The sequence below is a fragment of the Schistocerca cancellata genome, chromosome 1, assembly GCF_023864275.1.
Source record: "Schistocerca cancellata isolate TAMUIC-IGC-003103 chromosome 1, iqSchCanc2.1, whole genome shotgun sequence".
NCBI classification, from domain to species: Eukaryota; Metazoa; Arthropoda; class Insecta; order Orthoptera; family Acrididae; genus Schistocerca; species Schistocerca cancellata.
This window is the reverse complement of record NC_064626.1, coordinates 70,341,875-70,364,221: the sequence shown is the minus strand read 5'-3', so window position 1 is coordinate 70,364,221 and position 22,347 is coordinate 70,341,875.

Genomic DNA, 22,347 nt, shown 5'->3' with positions numbered 1-22,347 from the left:
ATTGGTTACACGTCTTGGTCACCTCTTATTCCCATTCACGGCAGTTTGAACAGTGGACGTTACATTTCAGATGTGTTACGACCCATGGCTCTACCCGTCATTCGAACCCTGCAAAACCCTACATTTCAGCAGGATAATGCACGACCGCATGTTGCAGGTCCTGTCCGGCCTTTCCGTATACTGAAAATATTCGACTGCTGCCCTGGCCAGCACATTCTCTCACCAACTGAAAACGTCTAGTCAATGGAGGCCGAGCAACTGGCTCGTCACAATACGCCAGTCACTACTCTTGATGAACTATGGTATCGTGTTGAAGCTGCATGGGCAACTGTACCTGTACACGCCATCCAAGCTCTGTTTGACTCAATGCCCAGGCATATAAAGGCCGTTATTACGGCCAGAAGTGGTTGTTTTGGGTACTGATTTCTCAGGATCTACGTACCAAAATTGCGTGAAAATGTATTCACATGTCATTTCTAGTATGATATATTTGTCCAATGAATACCCGTTTATCATCTTCTTGGTGCAGCAATTTTAATGGCCAGTAGTGTATTTGCAAACCAGCTTTAATCACCCTGTATATGTGGCGACGTGGAACAACATGCCACAGTCATCAGGTAACATTCATCTGTGCCACTCCTATTTACAAGCATCTCTCTGCTGACCAAAACGAAAAGTAGCGAAACCTTACAGTCCACACTGTCAAACTATTATGCCAATTAAATGCCAATTAACAATGGGGTCAATTTAAAATCTGCTAACTAAAAGCCGACAACTAATGGAGGCATACATGAGAAATGACCTGAGACACATTTTACATCATGAAAGGCAGTTGAATTTTAAATAAGTGAGGACACAGATAATGACGCAGCACAACAATGCGACATAGTCATAGGATAAAATGAAAAACATGCAAGGAGAGTTGGAGCAAACACATTTCAATTCTAGTAGTCAATCTCCTCCTTCCCCCTCCGTCTATCTCCTTCTCTTCCTTCTCTCTGCCCACTTCCTCTACCCTCTCCCCCACTCTCTGTTCATCCCCTCCCGCCCCTCTCTCTGTCCACTCCTCTTTCTTTTCTATGTCTAAGTCATCTTGCCCGAACTCCATGTCCATCTCGTCCTCTTCCCTTTCTCTGTGCATCTCCTCCTCCCCATCTCTATGTGACGTACAATGATATAATTTTGTAGTTGCTTTCAGCGGCGTATGTCGATACTGCCCACAAAATTTGTTACGAATAGAGTTAGTAGAAAAGAAGCAATAAATTTATACCTCATGACGTCATGCCTGATGCGACAGTTTGTAGCATGAACAGCCAAATTATAGTAAGCGATTTTTTTTTCCGTCAGGGTGACAAGCGAGAAAACGTTTCGTGAAGTTGTCAAATTATGTGTAAGGCCTGTTGTCATTCACAAATACTGAATAGCGCGCATAGTACCTACACATTATTCTACGTGTTGCACTCTTTTCCTGAGATGGTCATGAACTTAGAAGTGTGTAAATGTCCTCGTATCGATAATTATTGTATGAATAGCTGGCGAAGCATGCCATCGAGTAAACAAATGCATTATATAGCAATTCCATGGACATTCGAGATTCTGTATCTGAACTCTTTATTCTTTTGTCTTCTTCTGTTATTGGACTTGAAGAGAAAAGAACGATTGTCTGAAGTTCATCTTGCTGTAAGAGTCTATGTAAGTTGAAAACGAAGAAAAAATATAATTGTTCATAACTTAAAATTTGTGTACGGTATTCAATAATGTGTATTCTTCCAACTTACTTGTCCTGAGTAGACGTGGCCTTAACGGAATATTGACCATTGTTAAGCGCCATACTAGAAAATAATTAGTAATTTTCTTTCAGCTCATCTTCGAGACGTGCCGCCGGTTAGGACACTAAACTTTCTTTCAGAATCTACGAGCTATGTGGCCGCTACGAATAATTTAATATATTTCACTTTCAGATTTTCTCAAGGTTGCAAGATAACATCCCAGGCAGAAAGGCCTGGTCGCACGATTCTAGTTCTAATATAAGATTTCATCTGCAAAAGATAATGTTTGTTATCTTATATTGATATTCGAGACGAAAAATCTGGAGTTACGGATTTTAATACTTCAAATTGAACTGTCATACGAAATGTTATCTGGTGCTATAAGCACATGAGTTTTAACTATACTTTTGATGCATATACGAGTATATTGAGAAATATCTGTGCTGATTCAAGACAGAGACAATTAATTAGTTATAGCTAGTTTGCTGAGCTCTGATCCGCGACGGGCTAGATTAAATTACATTACACTGTTCATAGTACTATTAGAGTTATTTCTCTTTGGTTTTGACGTCACTTTATTAAAAGCTATCAAAGCAGATATAATAAATTAAAAATTTTATTAAATTCCATTACAGTGTACATTTGCAGTGAATAGTGTGGAAGTGTGGATTAAACACACTGAAGGTTGTGATTCTTAAAGTTTTCCCGGGCTTATTGAATATTCTATGAAGTTTCGGGATTGCAGCCGTATTACGTTGACTTCTGGCGACAATATTTCGGCTGGCAACCGTCCAGCCATCTTCAGCCGAAATATTGTGGCAAGAAATCAACGTAACCCGGCTGCAATCCCAAAATTTCATAGAATACACTGCTGGTTGTGTAGGCAATGTATTCATTGCTTTGAACGGTATCACCTAGCACATATCAACCAATTACATAATTTTCACAAACATAATAAAGTTCGAATGTCAAAGAGATAGCCTTTTCAAAAAGTAATTATTTTTCCCTAGTTCCCTTAATATTCTTCAAATCAGTATCTTGCACTAAACGCTTTCTAAAGTATCCTGTGTTCCTTCTCAGGCTTCAAGGTATTCGTTACCAAATTGGTAATCGGTTCAGCAGGTTAGTAATAATTAATTAAAACGTCATGTCAGTGCTGATGACGTCATATATCCTAAACGATGTGCCGTACAATGATATACTGTTTCAGGTACATTCACTGCGATGTGTGAACACAGTCTGCAAAATGTGTCACGAATACAGTTAGAATACAAAAATGGACAGCAAAATTGTGGTAACGGATTTTGGGGGCGGGGAACGTAAACGAGAAAAAGTTTCGTAAATGTTTGAAATTATGTGTAAAGTATGTTGCAAATCACTGAGTGCTTTCGTTCTCAAATACTGGATGAATAAAGTTTGCGTACTCGCACTTCTTTTTCATCCCCACCGTCACACCTTTGGTAAGTTGTTCTTACTCCGGCAGCCATTGTTTCTAGATAGAAGTGATACATGTACCAAGTTCGGTTGAAATCGGTCCTCTGGTTTCGGAGGGGGTGTGGAACATACGTACATATACGCATACATGCATTTTTGTAATATATATCGATACCTTTCCGACCGATTCCCGATTTTGGTGAAATAAATCCTATACGGTCTCCCAAGCTATACTCAAGTTACCTGCGAAAACCTCACGAAAATTCTTTTAGTTTTGGAGAATAGCATGTTCAACAAACACAGACAGACAAGGCAGTTTTACTAAAACTTTAAATAACGATATCTTTTTTCCGTATCCGGTTCTAATGAAATAAATCCTATACGTTGCCCCAAGCTATGCTGAAGTTACCTGCGAAAGCCCCATGAAAATTCGCCTAGTAATATCGGAGATTAGCGTATTCAAAGACAAACACAAACATGCAGGTTTTACAGATTTGATATCAGTATAGATAGATATGTACGACTGTCTGCTAATAAATACGGACACTTTCTGTAGATATTGGAAACTAGCTGTCCGTTGCAAATGTTGTAATAGACTGTCACTGTACCGTTAGTGAAATTAGTCAATCCAAGAAGATACCAAGTTAGTATGTAGCGCCACCTTTATCGTCCGCCTGCTTAGCTGAATGGTAACGTGCTTTCCTCGCATCCTGCTGCTGCTGCTCCTTTTATGACTTCCTCACTGTGAGGAGGTTCGGTTGGAAGTTTGTGGCCTTTACTTCCCTGGGAATCTTGACGAATCTTCTTTCTGTACTGGTAGGTATTTCTGGACTGGCAAGGAGTGCCGGTGACCTATTTCCTGTACTTGTCGGTGTGACGATTTTTCTTCTTCTTCTTGGCTGTTGCTGAGGGCTCTTCCTCGGTTGGCATATTGTGCAAAATGCATCCCGCTTTATCGTATTCTCCGTTGACCAGAGCGATGGTGATACAGCGCATTTGCCACTCTGTGAAGATAGGGTAGGAGTCAATCAGATTGAACTCCTCCCTAGAAAGACCAAGAAGGCCTTCTGGATACCCAACTGGGCGATGTGGGAGTTGAGGTTTAGGATGGTTAGGTGGAACGAAAGGATATGGGTTGTCGTGGTGGGGGTACGTACCATCGCGAAGCGATGCAGCGATCTTCTGCGTTACAGCGCTTGCGCTGTACATATCTGGAAGCGGGAGGAATGGGACTTCTTCCCACTCTTCTTCTTGCGCTGCTGCTTCGATGTCCGTCGTGTGCTGTGTTGCCTCCCCTTCGGCAGGCACGTCGGTCTGCGCGGCCACCGTCGCGAACTCCACGCGTGGAGGAGTCGCCTGGTTGGCGGTGTCGACTGTTGTGGCGGAAGCTGCTTTGGCTGAGCGAAGCTCCTGCGTCAGCACAGCAATCTGACGCCGAGCCTCGCCCAGTTCCGCCAGCATGGCCGCCCTCTCTTCCGCCATGGCGGATTTGAGGGCGGACATGGCTTCTTGTACGGCGTCGTTAAGGCGCCTGGTGACGACGTCTTCTGTGCAAGTGACCACCTCTCCGTGTGTGGTGGTCACTTGCTTCTGCGTCTTCTTCTCCGGTCCGCGCCAGTTTCTTCTGTAGGCGCAGGAACGGGCGTTGGCCGCGTGTGCGCCGCCGCAGTTGGCGCAGGTGCAGAGGGCGTCCTTCTGCTTCTTGCAGTCACGTGTGTCGTGTGTTTGCGCACACTTCAAGCACGCAACTGCTTCGCTGCAGTGCTTGGCGACGTGGCCAAGCTTTTGGCAGCGAAAGCACTGCGCTGCAGTCTTCCTCTTCTTCTTGCCGGAAGTCCCTGCTATCGTGAGCAGCAACTCCGCCAAGGCAGCAGCTTTGCGTCCACTTCCGCGTCCAGGCATCTCCAGTAGCAACAGCGACAATCTGCTATGCGTACCTCACCAGCGGGCCTGCGTTCGATTCCTCGCCGGCTTGGAGGTTTTCTCCGCTCGTGGACTGGGGGCTGTGACGTCCTCACCATCACTTCATCCTCATCACCGGCACGCGAATCGCCCAATGTGGCGTCGACTGCAAGAAGACCCGCACTCGCCGGCGAATTTCCCCGGATGGGGCCTCCCGGCCGGCAAAGCCATACGACCATTTCATTTACCAGCTCTAGCTTTGAGAGTGGTCTTAGTTCTCCATGGTCGAGTTTTGTCACGTTTCTTCAGGTATGCCATTCAAATGAAGCCTCCCGTTGATGGTTAGATCATGCAGAGCTATCAGATTGCGACGATATTGATTGTTTCGTTTCATCCACTATTCTACACTCCTGGAAATTGAAATAAGAACACCGTGAATTCATTGTCCCAGGAAGGGGAAACTTTATTGACACATTCCTGGGGTCAGATACATCACATGATCACACTGACAGAACCACAGGCACATAGACACAGGCAACAGAGCATGCACAATGTCGGCACTAGTACAGTGTATATCTACATTTCGCAGCAATGCAGGCTGCTATTCTCCCATGGAGACGATCGTAGAGATGCTGGATGTAGTCCTGTGGAACGGCTTGCCATGCCATTTCCGCCTGGCGCCTCTGTTGGACCAGCGTTCGTGCTGGACGTGCAGACCGCGTGAGACGACGCTTCATCCAGTCCCAAACATGCTCAATGGGGGACAGATCCGGAGATCTTGCTGGCCAGGGTAGTTGACTTACACCTTCTAGAGCACGTTGGGTGGCACGGGATACATGCGGACGTGCATTGTCCTGTTGGAACAGCAAGTTCCCTTGCCGGTCTAGGAATGGTAGAACGATGGGTTCGATGACGGTTTGGATGTACCGTGCACTATTCAGTGTCCCCTCGACGATCACCAGTGGTGTACGGCCAGTGTAAGAGATCGCTCCCCACACCATGAGGCCGGGTGTTGGCCCTGTGTGCCTCGGTCGTATGCAGTCCTGATTGTGGCGCTCACCTGCACGGCGCCAAACACGCATACGACCATCATTGGCACCAAGGCAGAAGCGACTCTCATCGCTGAAGACGACACGTCTCCATTCGTCCCTCCATTCACGCCTGTCGCGACACCACTGGAGGCGGGCTGCACGATGTTGGGGCGTGAGCGGAAGACGGCCTAACGGTGTGCGGGACCGTAGCCCAGCTTCATGGAGACGGTTGCGAATGGTCCTCGCCGATACCCCAGGAGCAACAGTGTCCCTAATTTGCTTGGAAGTGGCGGTGCGGTCCCCTACGGCACTGCGTAGGTTCCTACGGTCTTGGCGTGCATCCGTGCGTCGCTGCGGTCCGGTCCCAGGTCGACGGGCACGTGCACCTTCCGCCGACCACTGGCGACAACATCGATGTACTGTGGAGACCTCACGCCCCACGTGTTGAGCAATTCGGCGGTACGTCCACCCGGCCTCCCGCATGCCCACTATACGCCCTCGCTCAAAGTCCGTCAACTGCACATACGGTTCACGTCCACGCTGTCGCGGCATGCTACCAGTGTTAAAGACTGCGATGGAGCTCCGTATGCCACGGCAAACTGGCTGACACTGACGGCGGCGGTGCACAAATGCTGCGCAGCTAGCGCCATTCGACGGCCAACACCGCGGTTCCTGGTGTGTCCGCTGTGCCGTGCGTGTGATCATTGCTTGTACAGCCCTCTCGCAGTGTCCGGAGCAAGTATGGTGGGTCTGACACACCGGTGTCAATGTGTTCTTTTTTCCATTTCCAGGAGTGTAAATACGCCCATACATTTCCTTTGGGATTAGGATCTGATGATGTACGGGGTCACTCGATGTACCTGAACGTTCGTCAAAACAGAAACGTCTACGTGTAGTCGCGTGAAAACGACTACTTTCGTCTCGGTAAATGGGACTCTGCACAGAATACGAAACATAAAGAACAGATGAAAGGTCTGTAACGCCCTGATTAACCTGCAGGACAGGACAGGTAGTTTAAATTGTGCAAAGGGGCCAAAATAAGCAACTGTCAGTTACACTCGAACACACAACTTTATTTATTTGACCAAACATTACAAGAGCCAAGAAAATTTTCAGAAAAACACAGCATTAATTTTTGGAACTCAATAATCGCCTGAATGCGCCATACAATCTCATGCCTTAAGAGCAAGACCACTTTAATTAAAAATCGGCTGAAAGACTCAAACAAAAATCAGAAATTTAAAAGGCAGAAGGCCTTATCTTAATCACTTCTTTCAATTAGGCTGAATGCCCAAACAATCTGACACCTGAAGAGCAAAACAACTTTAATTTAACATCGGTTGAAGGCCCATCACTGAATTAAATTTTTAAAAAGGCCAAAGGCCTTACCTTAAAAGAGTTCTTTAAATTAGGCTGAAGGCCGAAACAAGCTTACGCCTTAAGGGCAAAACAACCTTAATTTAAAAATCGGCTAGAAGCCATACACATACAAACAATAAGAACAAATAAGAAAAGGCAGTACACCCAAGCTCGGGGAAGATCAGTTTGGATTCCGTAGAAATACTGGAACACGTGAGGCAATACTGACCTTACGACTTATCTTAGAAGAAAGATTAAGGAAAGGCAAACCTACGTTTCTAGCATTTGTAGACTTAGAGAAAGCTTTTGACAATGTTGACTGGAATACTCTCTTTCAAATTCTAAAGGTGGCAGGGGTAAAATACAGGGAGCGAAAGGCTATTTACAATTTGTACAGAAACCAGATGGCAGTTATAAGAGTCGAGGGACATGAATGGGAAGCAGTGGTTGGGAAGGGAGTAAGACAGGGTTGTAGCCTCTCCCCGATGTTATTCAATCTGTATATTGAGCAAGCAGTAAAGGAAACAAAAGAAAAATTTGGAGTAGGTATTAAAATCCATGGAGAAGAAATAAAAACTTTGAGGTTCGCCGATGACATTGTAATTCTGTCAGAGACAGCAAAGGACTTGGAAGAGCAGTTGAACGGAATGGATGGTGTCTTGAAGGGAGGATATAAGATGAACATCAACAACAGCAAAACGAGGATAATGGAATGTAGTCGAATTAAGTCGGGTGATGTTGAGGGTATTAGATTAGGAAATGAGACACTTAAAGTAGTAAAGGAGTTTTGCTATTTGGGGATCAAAATAACTGATGATGGTCGAAGTAGAGAGGATATAATATGTAGACTGGCAATGGCAAGGAAAGCGTTTCTGAATAAGAGAAATTTGTTAACATCGAGTATAGATTTAAGTGTCAGGAAGTTGTTTCTGAAAGTATTTGTATGGAGTGTAGCCATGTATGGAAGTGAAACATGGATGATAACTAGTTTGGACAAGAAGAGAATAGAAGCTTTTGAAATGTGGTGCTACAGAAGAATGCTGAAGATTAGATGGGTAGATCACGTAACTAATGAGGAAGTATTGAATAGGATTGGGGAGAAGAGAAGTTTGTGGCACAACTTGACCAGAAGAAGGGATCGGTTGGTAGGACATGTTCTGAGGCATCAAGGGATCACCAATTTAGTATTGGAGGGCAGCGTGGAGGGTAAAAATCGTAGGGGGAGACCAAGAGATGAATACACTAAGCAGATTCAGAAGGATGTAGGTTGCAGTAGGTACTGGGAGATGAAGAAGCTTGCACAGGATAGAGTAGCATGGAGAGCTGCATCAAACCAGTCTCAGGACTGAAGACCACAACAACAACAACAGTACACCCAAGGGCGCTCAGATGTTAGAGGGTCGGCCTGTAATTCAAACGCTAACGCTCGCTTAGGTGAGACAGGCAGTCGGCCCAACCATTCACGATCCGACGACAACCCAATCGACTGACAGTCAGCAGACCCACCGACAAGATAACTTCCGCTCCACCCAACCAGGACACAACAGGGAGTTCAATGGAACAACGTAGGAAGTATTGGTGCCCACAACCAATTATACATTGTGCTGTCAAACTACACACTGTCTGAATTTTAAGTCAATGGCGAGGGCAGGAAACCGGAACGTTAACGGCGACAACGCAGAAGGTTCCGCTAGTGCACTTCAATTCAAAATAACCAAATACAGTTAAACTCCACCGGAGGGTGGCTAAAATTTGGTAACTTGAAAACACACGTTGTTACTCGCGGGAATGTCCCAACAGACGAAAATGAAATCCAAACGACACGGTGTGAACGGTCGTGACTTACTGGTAGATTAAGACAAAACTCAACTTTCGTGTCCCGGATCGGCGAGCCACGGACCTCGTAGCAGTGGGAACAGCACCACACACTCCGACCCTGCGTTGACGCCGCCAACGGCCTCGGCCAAACTACGCTACGCAGAGACTTCCTCGCTGCTCTACGCCAACCGACCAACTAATCGCACAGCACAGCCAGAACTATAAGCGCCAGGCCAAAGATAGTACAAGGTGCGAATATCGATACACACAGCTGCTGCCACTCGCGGAGAGAGAGGATAACAGCGTAATCGCGATAACCGCGGCAGACTAAACACAGAATAGCAACCAAGGTTTAATCCAACGTATAACATGAGCCGGCCACGGCCCAAGGTAGACATTTGCTCACCGAGAATGCTCAAACAAACATCCAAGCTTATTTTGTACGAGATGGCAGTCTGTCAGGAAATATTTTAGGGTTTAAAATATTTTATTTCACAGGCCCCAATCGAGTCTTCACTAGTTCTCTCCCAGTGTAACTTTGGCTGTGCCTACGGGACACAAGCCGGCCGGTGTGGCCGTGCGGTTCTAAGCGCGTCAGTTTGGAACCGCGTGACCGCTACGGTCGCAGGTTCGAATCCTGCCTAGGGCATGGATGTGTGTGATGTCCTTAGGTTAGTTAGGTTTAAGTAGTTCTACGTTCTAGGGGACTTATGACCTAAGATGTTGAGTCCCATAGTGCTCAGAGCCATTTGAGCCATTACGGGACACAAGGTGCCTGCATTTCAGGAACGAGGCCGTTCTGTCCGGTTACAGCTGCGGACGAGAGACAAATTCAGCGCTCTGCTGAAGTTGCTAACGAATTCATGCCATAGACTTGTAAGCACGCTATTTAGGTTTTCTTATTGGTAACTCCACGTAGCGCTCTGTATGAAAATCACTGGCTGTGCTGTGTGCAGTCTGTGGTGGTTTGCATTGTTGTCTGCCATTGTAGTGTTGGGCAGTTGGCTGTTAACAGCGCGTCGCGTTGTGCAGTTGGAGGTGAGCCGCCAGCAGTGGTGGATGTGGGGAGAGAAATGGCGGAGTTTTGAAATTTGTAAGACTGGATGGCATGAACTGCTATATATATTATGACTATTAAGGTAAATACATTGTTTGTTCTCTATTAAAATCTTTCATTTGCTAACTATGCCTATCAGTAGTTAGTGCCTTCCGTAGTTTGAATCTTTTATTTAGCTGGCAGTACTGGCGCTCGCTGTATTGCAGTAGTTCGAGTAACGAAGATTTTTGTGAGGTAAGTGATTTGTGAAACGTACAGGTTAATTTAGTCAGAGCCATTCTCTTGTAGGGATTACTGAAAGTCAGATTGCGTTGCGCTAAAAAAATATTGTGTGCCAGTTTAAGCACAATCATGTATAATTTTTCTAAGGGGACGTTTCATAGACTTAGCCAATAGTGCGCGTGGGTGCAAGTCACGTGTGCGGATGCTGGAAAGTTCTGTAGGACAGATCACAGTTGCCTTTCTCGCTTGCGATCGAGACCTCGAGTAGAACAGACGTCTTTCTTGGGAGGCAAAGCCTTTGGCTCTGCTCCCTATGACTGGCCGCCAAGAGATCTTACCATGAACTGCCACGGCTCTCGTTGCCCACTTTATTTCGTTCGTTCGGCATCCTAGACTGGCCTACGCCAGGCAAGTTCCTGCCCTAGGCTCGTTCCGTGTATCCCACACGGAGAAGTCTGTTCTCGGCAGGGTGGGCCAAATATCTCACGAAATAAGCGTCAAACGAAAAAACTACAAAGAACGAAACTTGTCTAGCTTGAAGGGGGAAACCAAATGGCGCTATGGTTGGCCCGCTAGATGGCGCTGCCATAGGTCAAACGGATATCAACTGCGTTTTTTTAAATAGGAACCCCCATTTTTATTACATATTCGTGTAGTACGTAAAGAAATGTGAATGTTTTAGTTGGACCTCTTTTTTCGCTTTGTGATAGATGGCGCTGTAGTAGTCACAAACGTATAAGTACGTGGTATCACGTAACATTCCGCCAGTCCGGAAGGTATTTGCTTCGTCATACATTACGTGTTAAAATGGACCCTTCACCAATTGCGGAAAAGGTCGATATCGTGTTGATATGTGGCTATTGTGAACGGGCGTGTGCTATGTATGCTGCTCGGTATCCTGGACGACATCATCCAAGTGTCCGGACCGTTCGCCGGATAGTTACGTTATGCAAGAAAACATGAAGTGTACAGCCACATGTGAAACGTCAACCACGACCTGCAACAAATGATGATGCCAAAGTAGGTGTTTTAGCTGCTGTCTCGGGTAATCCGCACATCAGTAGCAGAAAAACTGCGTGAGAATCGGAAATCTCAAAAACGTCGGTGTTGAGAATGCTACACCAACATCGATCGCACCCGTACCATATTTCTAAGCACCAGGAATTGCATGGCGACGGCTTTGAACGTCGTGTACAGTTCTGCCTCTGGGCGCAAGAGAAATTACGGGACGACGACAGGTTTTCTGCACGCGTTCTATTTGGCGACCAAGCGACATTCACCAACAGAGGTACCGTAAACCGGCATCATATGCACTATTGGGCAACGGAAAATCCGCGATGGCTGCGACAAGTGGAACATCAGCGACTTTGGCGGGTTAATGTATGGTGCGGCATTATGGGAGGAAGGATAATAGGTCCCTATTTTATCGGTGGCAATCTAAATGGTGCAATGTATGCTGATTTCCTAAGTAATGTTCTACCGATGTTACTACAAGATGTTTCACTGCATGATAGAATGGCGATGTACTTCCAACATGGTTGATTCCCGGCACATAGCTCGCGTGCGATTGAAGTAGTATTGAATAGCATATTTCATGACATGGATTGATCGTAAAAGCACCATACCATGGCCCGCACGTCCACCGGATCTGACGTCCCCGGATTCCTTTCTGTGGGGAAAGTTGAAGGATATTTGCTACCGTGATCCACAGGCAACGCCCGACAACATGCGTCAGCGCATTGTCAATGCATGTGCGAACATTACGGAAGGCGAACTACTCGCTGTTGAGAGGAATGTCGTTACACGTATTGCCAAATGCATTGAGGTTGACGGACATTATTTTGAACATTTACATTTATTGCATTAATGTGCTATTTACAGTTAATCACGCTGTAACAGCATGCGTTCTCAGAAATGATAAGTTGACAAAGGTACATGTATCACATTAGAAAAACCGAAATAAAATGTTCAAACGTACCTACGTTCTGTATTTTAATTTAAAAAACCTAACTGTTACCAACTGTTCGTCTAAAATTGTGAGTCATACATTTGTGACTATACAGCGCCATCTATCACAAAGCGAAAAAAGGGGTCCAACTAAAACATTGTACTACACGTTTATGTAATAAAAATGGAGATGCCTATTTAAAAAAACGCAGTTGATATCCGTTTGACCTATGGCAGCGCCACCTAGCGGGCGGACCATAGGCCATCTAGTTTCCCCCTTCAAGCTAGACAGGTTTCATTCTTTGTAGTTTTTTCGTTTGACGCTTATGTCGTGAGATATTTGGTCCGGTCACGATAAATGGACTACCCTGTATATTTCACCTAAAGTGGTGCCCCGTCGTTCAACGTCAGCCGTGGACGCCCACCTGACAAATCCTGACTGCTTGACCAACTGTTGATTGTCGTCAGAAGCGGAATGCAACAACCTCCACCTCTTCGCGACTGTACTTTGGTGTAAGAATCGCGATTCGTACCCACCATTCGGTCCATTGGGCGACCGTTTGCAACTGATTCGTGTCCATTGTTGTGTGGCTGGTCAGTATGTGCGCTGTTGTTACGATGCAAGACGAGCCTGGGCGCAACAACGCGTCGGCCTGCTGTCGCGCCAGACGCTGCCAGCCCACATACAGGGTGTTTCAAAAATGACCGGTATATTTGAAAGGCAATAAAAACTAAACGAGCAGCGACAGAAATACACCGTTTGTTGCAATATCCTTGGGACAACAGTACATTTTCAGGCAGACAAACTTTCGAAATTACAGTAGTTACAATTGTCAACAACAGATGGCGCTGCGGTCTGGGAAACTCTATAGTACGATATTTTCCTCATATCCACCATGCGTAGCAATAATATGGCGTAGTCTCTGAATGAAATTACCCGAAACCTTTGACAACGTGTCTGGCGGAATGGCTTCACATGCAGATGAGATGTACTGCTTCAGCTGTTCAATTGTTTCTGGATTCTGGCGGTACACCTGGTCTTTCACGTGTCCCCACAGAAAGAAGTCACAGGGGTTCATGTCTGGCGAATAGGGAGGCCAATCCACGCCGCCTCCTGTATGTTTCGGATAGCCCAAAGCAATCACACGATCATCGAAATATTCATTCACGAAATTAAAGACGTCGGCCGTGCGATATGGCCGGGCACCATCTTGCATAAACCACGAGGTGTTCGCAGTGTCGTCTAAGCCAGTTCGTACCGCCACAAATTCACGAAGAATGTCCAGATAGCGTGATGCAGTAATCGTTTCGGATCTGAAAAATCGGCCAATGATTCCTTTGGAAGAAATGGCGGCCCAGACCAGTACTTTTTGAGGATGCAGGGACGATGGGACTGCAACATGGGGCTTTTCGGTTCCCCATATGCGCCAGTTCTGTTTATTGACGAAGCCGTCCAGGTAAAAATAAGCTTCGTCAGTAAACCAAATGCTGCCCACATGCATATCGCCGTCATCAATCCTGTGCACTATATCGTTAGCGAATGTCTCTCGTGCAGCAATGGTAGCGGCGCTGAGGGGTTGCCGCGTTTGAATTTTGTATGGATAGAGGTGTAAACTCTGGCGCATGAGACGATACGTGGACGTTGGCGTCATTTGGACCGCAGCTGCAACACGGCGAACGGAAACCCGAGGCCGCTGTCGGATCACCTGCTGCACTAGCTGCGCATTGCCCTCTGTGGTTGCCGTACGCGGTCGCCCTACCTTTCCAGCACGTTCATCCGTCACGTTCCCAGTCCGTTGAAATTTTTCAAACAGATCCTTCATTGTATCGCTTTTCGGTCCTTTGGTTACATTAAACCTCCGTTGAAAACTTCGTCTTGTTGCAACAACACTGTGTTCTAGGCGGTGGAATTCCAACACCAGAAAAATCCTCTGTTCTAAGGAATAAACCATGTTGTCCACAGCACACTTGCACGTTGTGAACAGCACACGCTTACAGCAGAAAGACGACGTACAGAATGGCGCACCCACAGACTGCGTTGTCTTCTATATCTTTCACATCGCTTGCAGCGCCATCTGTTGTTGAAAATTGTAACTACTGTAATTTCGAAAGTTTGTCCGCCTGAAAATGTACTGTTGTCCCAAGCATATTGCAACAAACGGTGTATTTCTATCGCTGCTCGTTTAGTTTTTATTGCCGTTTCAAATATACCGGTCATTTTTGAAACACCCTGTATCTGCAGCCGAGGAAAATACTGCGTCGCCTTGCTGCCTGCTGTAGCGCGGGCTGAGTCCCAGGGAGACGGGAAACAGTGCCGCGACAACACGTACACGCTCGGTACAACAAGCTGCGCCTAGGAGCGCATCATCATGCTCTGTGCACGCCGGCGCCGTGTGACAATTACAGCCGGCTTAGTGGCACTCCTTCCACACAGTGATGCAAACGCTGGCGTAAGTACTGGCCAATATACAGGGCGAAGAAAAATTTGTGTTTTTTTTTTTCTTATGGGACTGAATTGCTAATGTCATCAGTCCCTAAGCTTACACACTACTTAACCTAAAGTATCCTAAGGACAAACACACACACCCATGCCCGAGGGAGGACTCGAACCTCCGCCAGGATCAGCCGCACAGTCCAGGACTGCAGCGCCTGAGACCGCTGGGCTAATCCCGAGCGAAATTCGCGCTCTCGGATTTTGCAGCGCGGTTCCTCACATACTGGCAATGCAAAAATATCTGCCACAAAATTTCGGCCTGCGTGTATTTCAAGCAGTGAACGGACGTTAAGGATTGGCAGTCTAGCAACACTCCAATCACATGTACGGTAACTACCTCTATCAGCAATTCGAGCAGTGTTGTGTAATTGGTGCAGTGGATAATATTTTAGGTTGGCCTTCTGGGTCGAGACATATTTGTTTTTACTTACTAAAAGTAGTCTGCGTGGTAAAGGAACTAGTGTCTTAAAAGTCTTACAGCGATTACACTGGGTCTTCTACAAAACATTTGCAGTTACGTACTATGAACACAGAAATGGGAGTACAATCGTTTTCATTGGTCAGCTTTTAAAGAAGCCTTTTGCACATCGTGGGTGGTTCAAATGGTTCAGAGCACTAAGGGACCTAACGTCTGAGGTCATAGGTCCCCTAGAACTTAGAACTTACCTAAGGACATCACAGACTTCCATGCCCGAGGCAGGATTCGACCCTGCGACCGTAGCAGTCGCGCGGTTCCGGACTGAGGCGCCTAGAACCGCTAGGCCACCGCGGCCGGCCACGTCGTGGGCTCGAATTGTTCCGCACCACTGCATCTACTAGATTCCAGACTCTTTTTGTCTGTGTGCCCTCCACCAATGATCCCATCGAAATCATTTGCAAAGCACCTTCTAGCCGTACTGGTGACTTAAGGCCGTAACGGATTTTAGTGGATCTGCTGAACGTGACAAGACTAAGAGTTGATATTAATCCATGGGATCATGGGGAAGGGTACACACAAAACAAGTTTGGAATCTATTAGATGCAGTGATGTGAAACAATTCACGTCCATGACATGCAAAAGGCTTCTCTAAAAGCTATATCAAAATCAGTAGGAGTTAAATGAGGTATAAGCTATTAGCTATCATAATAAAGATTCTACCATCTTTTATTCGTAATTATTGCTGCAGGTATGACGGACATCAATTATTAGGCCATTTGATGCATGAATGGTCCGGGCTTTTTGATAACTTTTGTCGTATGTCAACGACAGATATTTAGCTGCTTCTTCATATGATTGTACCTAAAAAAAAAGAAAGATATGTTCTGGTTGGAAGCTATACCTGCTAATGTTCGTTTGGCGGTGACACTTCAATTTCTTGCTACAGGAGACAGTTTTAAAAGCCTACATTTCCTGTTTAAAATATCCACTAATGTGATATCGGTAACAGTGCCTAAAGTTTGAAAGCAATATGTGGGGCCTTGAAATACGATGCTAACGTAATGAGTACTTTTAAAATTACATTCAGTAACAGTGTGTGTCAAAGGCACCATTGCGTTTGAGAAGCCTATCTATTCTTTTCAAATTCCCGCTCACACTATTTCACTGACAATGCCTGAAGTACGCAAAGCCAGTGTCTCAAACACCATAAAATTTCGTCACATAACTTAAGGAAAATGTAAATTATAGGCTGTGGAGAGACTTTTGTTCATTGGCCAAAGGGGAATTTATAGAAAACCAAATTAAAAACAAAACTAAACGTCATTCACTGCTGTTACACAATAATAATGTTTTCTATTATGTGAAGAGCTTGAAAAGAAATCTGCCAACCAGTTCCAAACCAAAGATTTATTTAGCCCTTTATCTAGGCTTAGATATTTATAAAAATATTTTCTTCAGAAGGAGTGGGCCCCAAATGTGTACAAAAACGGTTACAAACTATTTTTACATACGTAACACAATATTAACAACAGAAAAATATTTGTGAGGTAAGCGTACTCACTTGTTACAGCTTCGTAAATTACATTAGCTGAATCAGAGCGGCTCTTGTCATACATAAAATTGTTATAAAACAGCAGCCAGATTACACTCAGCTTCCGTAAGAATAAATGCACAAATGTATTCGCCTAATAGTAAAGGCTCTTTTGTGCATAAAATTATAAAAGGAGTCCAAATTTGCATCACATGAGTATTCACCGTTTGTAGCCGTTTATATACATTTTTAGGGCTCACTCCTTCTGAAGAAGATGCTTTTATATACATCGAAATCTAGGTCTAAGGCTAAATAAATTTTTGGTTTGCAACTGGTTAGCTGATGCTTTCAATCTCTTGGAATTTATACAGTTGCGGAATCACAGCCATGGTTAAGATTTTCTATTATGTCTTTGGGAGCAGTCACCCCCGGTATCTTCACCAGCCCAGAGCTCTGTGGCTGTTGCACAGACTGCACATATTGGCTATCACCTAAACTTTGGTACAGTGTAATGTATTGGTTTTTCACTGCTTGTTTTTCGTGTAAGAAACAGTCTATCGCATGCATAGTGTCCTCCATTTCTCGTTCATCATTTTTTTTATATAATTTATTTTCCTGTAGTTGGCAGTATAGGTCTATCTCATCAGGCACTTGTTCTTTTTTTCTTGATAATGCTTTCAAAAGTGAGACGGCCTGGTCCATTTGTTGTTTGGCATGCTTTGCTTTTGGCTGTCTGCGGCGATTGATATTGGCAAGTTTTTATGTTGATGTTTTTGCCACTGAATCTGTGTCTTCTGTTCCATAGTCTTTTTCATTGGAAAAGCCTGAAAGAAACACACAATGTCAGTTATTGGAAACTGTATCCTAAAATTAATAATGCGAACCCCAATCATTTATACAACTATAATGAAAGTACTAATTTGTTTTTGTTTATTTACCTTTCACTTGCCTGCAAGTAGTGAACAATAGTTACTTGTAGCAAAAAGATTTGAAAACAATTGGCAATTCCCACATTGTCTGGGAGCGTTGGATGGCAAAGATGTCAAAATACAGGCTCCTATGAATAGCGGATCACAGTTTTTTAATTATAAAAATAGTTTCAGTATAATTCAACTATGTCCAGCCGACAGTGACTACAACTTTCTATTTGCGGATATCTGTACCCGTGACCAGATAAGTGATGGTGGGGTTTTCCATGACAGTTTGCTTTACCGCAAACTTCAGAACACTGATACATTTCCCCAAACAACTTCTGTTCTTCGTCGAAATCTGCGACTTCCCTATGTTTCTGTCGCAGATGCCACTTTTGCATTAACAGACAGAATTACAAAGCTTTATTCTGGAGTACCACCAAGTGGTAGTCAACAGAATTATTCAATTAGCAGTTATCACGCGCCAGAGTTGTAACCGAATGTACATTTGGAATAGTGACACCAGTTTTCACAGTTCGTGTTATTCAGAAACTAATGTTGTTGGCACCAGAAAAAGCAACACTTGTAAAGCTCACATGCGTAATATTGCACAAATTCTTAAAGAAAAGCAAAACTCCACATAGCATGTACATCCTGCTGGTGCAATACAACGCATCTTACAAGAAAATCAACCTTTAAGGGCACATTGCATGCTGAGCTCTTATTAACAGTAAACTTAATTATAAGTAATGAAATACAGAAATAATTTGAGCCATAAATATATTCTACGGCTGTATAAATGTTTTATGCAGTTGCTGCAAACTTTTGAAGATTTTTAATCATCAGAATATTGGTGGAATAAGAGGCACCTTTTGTTTTCTAGATCTTTTCCATATGGGGCGCATTTTGGCTCACCACCATTAATACTACGCTATTTTATTAATACATTCACCAGTGTCAACCAAATGGCACTCGCAATTGTATAATGCAAGTCTCAATGTAAATGTCGTAATACAATTGTGTTCTAATTTTAGAATGTACTGTTATTACTGAGACAATGGCCTTGCCGCAGTGGGTACACCGGTTCGCGTGAGATCACCGAAGTTAAGCGCTGTCGGGCGTGGTCGGCACTTGGATGGGTGACCATCCAGCCGCCATGCGCTGTTGCCATTTTTCGTTATGCCAATTGAGGAGCTACTCAACCGAATAGTAGCGGCTCCGGTCAAGAAAAACCATCATAACGACCGGGAGAGCGGTGTGCTGACCATACGCCCCTCCTTTCCGCAATTAAGGATGACACGGCGGTCGGATGGTCCCGATGGGCCACTTGTGGCCTGAAGACGGAGTGTGTTATTACTGACCTATGTATGTTTTATTTTGTGTCTTCAGGCATTGTAAGATTGTTGGGTGACTCGGCATGGCAAGCCGGCCGAAGTGGCCGTGCGGTTAAAGGCGCTGCAGCCTGGAACCGCGAGACCGCTACGGCCGCAGGTTCGAATCCTGCCTCGGGCATGGATGTTTGTGATGTCCTTAGGTTAGTTAGCTTTAACTAGATCTAAGTTCTAGGGGACTAATGACCTTAGCAGTTGAGTCCCATAGTGCTCAGAGCCATTTTTTTCGGCATGGCAAAATGTTCCGTACTTCTAAGCAGAAGTGTCGTCCAGCTAGATCCACCGTCGTCTTCGGGTGCTGTCTTATTACGAAGTCCGATTTTAGTGAAAACACAGAGAGAAAAACACGGTTAAAAATACACGAACGGACCTTTAACAAAAAAAGCCATGCTCAAGTGCTGAGAGTTTGTATGATATTTAATATTCATTACTATGATTCATTGTATTGTATCGAGCCGGGTACGAAAGAGCTAAAAATAAAAACCTTCATTACTACCACTAACTAATGCACCAAGACGCCCAACGCAAAATGCAAGAGAAATACGTGAAGAATTTGCAGCTTACTTTTATTCAGCCAGATCTTATATGTGAAAATGTACGTGTACAACAGCTTACACGATAATAAAAAAGGTTTCATATAAAAACAGCTCTCTTTCAATTCATTTTATCTGTATTTATGTTATTAGCATTCTTCTTACCACAAACCTGACCAAGAAAACTGTGCATCAAGTTGTAGTTTTTTTTTTTTTTTTTTTTTTTTTTTTTTTTTTTTTTTTTTTTTTTTTTTTGGTCATCAGTCTACTGACTGGTTTGATGCGGCCCGCCACGAATTCCTTTCCTGTGCTAACCTCTTCATCTCAGAGTAGCACTTGCAACCTGCGTCCTCAATTATTTGCTTGACGTATTCCAATCTCTGTCTTCCTTTACAGTTTTTGCTCTCTACAGCTCCCTCTAGTACCATGGAAGTCATTCCCTCATGTCTTAGCAGATGTCCTATCATCCTGTCCCTTCTCCTTATCAGTGTTTTCCACATATTCCTTTCCTCTCCGATTCTGCGTAGAACCTCCTCCTTCCTTATCTTATCAGTCCACCTAATTTTAACCGAGCGGGGTGGCGCAGTGGTTAGACACTGGACTCGCATTCGGGAGGACGACGGTTCAATCCCGCGTCCGGCCATCCTGATTTAGGTTTTCCGTGATTTCCCTAAATCGCTCCAGGCAAATGCCGGGATGGTTCCTCTGACAGGGCACGGCCGACTTCCTTCCCTAATCCGATGAGACCGATGACCACGCTGTCTGGTCTCCTTCCCCAAACCAACCAACCAACCTAATTTTCAACATTCGTCTATAGCACCACATCCCAAATGCTTCGATTCTCTTCTGTTTCGGTTTTCCCACAGTCCATGTTTCACTACCATACAATGCTGTACTCCAGACGTACATCCTCAGAAATTTCTTCCTCAAATTAAGGCCGGTATTTGATATTAGTAGACTTCTCTTGGCCAGAAATGCCTTTTTTGCCATAGCGAGTCTGCTTTTGATGTCCTACTTGCTCCGACCGTCATTGGTTATTTTACTGCCTAGGTAGCAGAATTCCTTAACTTCGTTGACTTCGTGACCATCAATCCTGATGTTAAGTTTCTCGCTGTTCTCATTTCTACTACTTCTCATTACCTTCGTCTTTCTCCGATTTACTCTCAAACCATACTGTGTACTCATTAGACTGTTCATTCCGTTCAGCAGAGCATTTAATTCTTCTTCACTTTCACTCAGGATAGCAATGTCATCAGCGAATCGTGTCATTGATATCCTTTCACCTTGTATTTTAATTCCACTCCTGAACCTTTCTTTTATTTCCATCATTGCTTCTTCGATGTACAGATTGAAGAGTAGGGGCGAAAGGCTACAGCCTTGTCTTACACCCTTCTTAATACGAGCACTTCGTTCTTGATCGTCCACTCTTATTATTCCCTCTTGGTTTTTGTACATATTGTATATGACCCGTCTCTCCCTATAGCTTACCCCTACTTTTTTCAGAATCTCGAACAGCTTGCACCATTTTATATTGTCGAACGCTTTTTCCAGGTAGACAAATCCTATGAAAGTGTCTTGATTTTTCTTTAGCCTTGCTTCCATTATTAGCCGTAACGTCAGAAATGCCTCTCTCGTCCCTTTACTTTTCCTAAAGCCAAACTGATCGTCACGTAGCGCATTCTCAATTTTCTTTTCCATTCTTCTGTGTAATATTCTTGTAAGCAGCTTCGATGCATGAGCTGTTAAGCTGATTGTGCGATAATTCTAGCACTTGTCAGCTCTTGCCGTCTTCGGATTGTGTGTATGATGCTTTTCCGAAAGTCAAATGGTATATCGCCAGACTCATATATTCTACACACCAACGTGAATAGTCGTTTTGTTGCCACTTCCCCCAATGATTTTAGAAATTCTGATGGAATGTTATCTATCCCTTCTGCCTTATTTGACCGTAAGTCCTCCAAAGCTCTTTTAAATTCCGATTCTAATACTGGATCCCCTATGTCTTCTAAATCGACTCCTGTTTCTTCTTCTATCACATCAGACAAATCTTCACCCTCATAGAGGCTTTCAATGTATTCTTTCCACCTATCTGCTCTCTCCTCTGCATTTAACAATGGAATTCCCGTTGCACTCTTAATGTTACCACCGTTGCTTTTAATGTCACCAAAGGTTGTTTTGACTTTCCTGTATGCTGAGTCTGTCCTTCCAACAATCATATCTTTTTCGATGTCTTCACATTTTTCCTGCAGCCATTTCGTCTTAGTTTCCCTGCACTTCCTATTTATTTCATTACTCAGCGACTTGTATTTCTGTATTCCTGGTTTTCCCGGAACATGTTTGTACTTCCTCCTTTCATCAATCAACTGAAGTATTTTTTCTGTTACCCATGGTTTCTTCGCAGCTACCTTCTTTCTACCTATGTTTTCCTTCCCAACTTCTGTGATGGCCCTTTTTAGAGATATCCATTCCTCTTCAACGGTACTGCCTACTGCGCTATTCCTTATTGCTGTATCTATAGCGTTAGAGAACT